The 2,580-nt window shown below is 39.7% G+C and overlaps 1 pseudogene; it reads right to left on the bottom strand.

Annotated features, from left to right (window-relative positions):
* Nucleotides 1-220: 220 nt before the first annotated feature.
* Nucleotides 221-1,340, bottom strand: LOC112171785 (annotated as a pseudogene).
* Between the last annotated feature and the right edge of the window lie 1,240 nt (nt 1,341-2,580).

The following is a 2,580-nucleotide window of genomic DNA, read 5'->3' as shown; positions in this document are numbered from 1 at the left end:
CTTTCTTATATATATATATATGAATCATCTCAATTATTGTGTTTAAAGATTGCTTAAATGCTGGAGAAAAGCTAAAAGGTTTTATTGACGGACACAAACCAGAATTAATAGAAAGCTTGATCTGTTACATTGATGATATCCGGCCACCTGGGTTTTATTCGATCATAAATAACATTATCAAAAGAATCAAGTACGGTGGTTGATGATCATGTGCCCCCATACGTTGAGATTACAACATGAAAATTGTTTTATTACTTCAAACAATGTGTGCTAAAATAGAGAACCATATGCGAAGACTTTCTCGTGGAACTTTGCAACATACATATCAGTGAGACTTTGCAATATGTCCATGGGGAGACCTTGCAAGGCGAAGCCACTTCTCTTCGGACAGCAATTTTGCAAACCTACATATTAATATCAGTTATAAATTTCTATTAGCTAGGTTGCATATTTTACCATTCTAAATATTGAAACCTGTTGAGCAATTAGGGTTTTCAAACATTTTATGTACGTAGTTACCTTATAAGAGCCTCTTTATTAGTCTCATGATTACAAGCTTCGAATCTGCCTATCTCTACATTAACCCTGGAAACTGGTTGTCTCAATAGTCCTCTCAACTCTGAGAAGATGGTCCAGATTCTTCTCTGTTGCTATATCTACTGAAGATACTTCGCCACTTAGTGTGTGATCCTGCATTTGTTTATTTCCATCCTATGTGTACGTCAATTAAACATCAACTCAACTCCAATTTATGCTATATAAAAGCATATACCTGAATTCGAAGATAGTTTTTCTCCGAGTGAAGGGCTTTGAACACCACAGAAAGATGCAAATCGACCATATCGGCGGCACTTGCTTGACTGAAAGCATTGATCAATGAGGTGGAACCACCACTCGTTAACCAATTCCACACACCCCATTTGGAGGCAACATGAGCATTGTATTTCAGTTCAGCTTTCGATGAGCCAGTTCCTAAGGATATCACCATAGTCCGATCCATTGGTTTTATAGTAAAGAAGTCTGAACTCCCCTTAACTAAAGTCACTTCACCAATAGCAATCAAAGTCTGCAAGGGCAAAAATACAATCGGTTTGTTTTTCTAACGGTTTATATTGGCTATGTGATAATATGAGTATTGAACATACCGGATTATTTGCTGCCAATCCACCATCTATCAGGTGAAATTCTCTAACTTTTCCTTTTAGGCCGTTGGTTTCAAAATAATGAGCTGGAAGATAAGTTGGTGCCACCGAGGTTGCAATACATATGTCCGAGAGTAGGGCATCAAAGGAAGGCTTATTTTTCACCTGTCCTCCCCATAAATTTAAGCATAGGCACATTAGAATTCAGGTAAATATATGAGTGCATCGCATACACTCATATTACAGGTGGCATGGAAAAATTGTGTGCATCGCATTTCAATGATGCAATTTCGTTGTTCACATATTTTCGTGAAGGAAACCAGGTGGCTGATGCATTGGCCAATTTTAGCGCTTCAGGTATGGGCTTTACTTGGTTTGATTCATCTCCAAGCTTCGTTAATCAATTTTGTTTAAGAGATAAGTTGGGTTGTGGTGACCCGAGAGTGGGGTCCCACAGCGCAGCGACCCCGAGCCAATGAGAAACCGACATGTCACGATGACATCCCGATAACTCATCAACCCGAAATCGCAAGGCCTTTTGGGTTCAAACTGTTGGTTTACAAAACACTTTCTTGGACAAGTCGTTCTAGCAACCAAACAACACATTTTCAAAAGCAGAATTTGAAATGGGCTAAGAGTTTTGGGCTTGCAATCGGAGCCCAATTTGGAAAATAAAACAAAACACTAAGTAACTACAAGCATGGGAGACGCGCCCCAGGGTTACGGGTCTCCCAGAAATTTTTTTATAAACGAATAGGAAATAAATAAACAAATAAATTAGTGAGAAAGTAAATAAACAAGTTACTTCAAAATCCGATAAAGGACCAAAACCATTTCTTGATAAAGTCAAAGAAGAATACGCCAAGTCAGGCATGTGCCTCCTCTATATGCTCCCTGACCACATCCTCGAAACCTGCACAATGTTGTAGGGGTGAGCTTTCGTCCTCGCACGCCCAGTATGGGCCGACCCAACCATGCTAGGTTTGAAAGATAATATGCTTGAAAATATTTACTACATAATATTGTGCACGTTTATCGAAAATACTTTTAAAATAGGCAACCACAAACATTTATCTCTTTTATAAAACATATGCAGTATGTTTCACACAACTTGGAGCTCCGAGATACTTACCTGCCGGCTAAAATAAAACAAATCAGTGACCGACTTGGTTCATCATCCTTCAAGAACCGGCCAACTACTCTATAGTCTTTGTGACTACAAGTAGCGAAAGTGTCCATTTCCTGGCCCTGAGTCTCCTATGACTGGTTCACTGTCTGTACTCACTCTTCCTCGACAAACATAGGAGCACGGCCCCTTCTGAGGTTCACGGTTATCGACACCGTGGGATCCCTAGGAATCTACGCATCTAGGTCCCATTCACTTTCAGGTCACAAGTACAAACATACAAGGGTACAGTATCTCAACATGCAAGTCTAG

This window comes from Rosa chinensis, chromosome 6 (assembly GCF_002994745.2).
Source record: "Rosa chinensis cultivar Old Blush chromosome 6, RchiOBHm-V2, whole genome shotgun sequence".
Taxonomy (NCBI): domain Eukaryota; kingdom Viridiplantae; phylum Streptophyta; class Magnoliopsida; order Rosales; family Rosaceae; genus Rosa; species Rosa chinensis.
The sequence above is the reverse complement of the archived record's forward strand: the minus strand, read 5'-3'. Positions and strand labels throughout refer to the sequence as shown.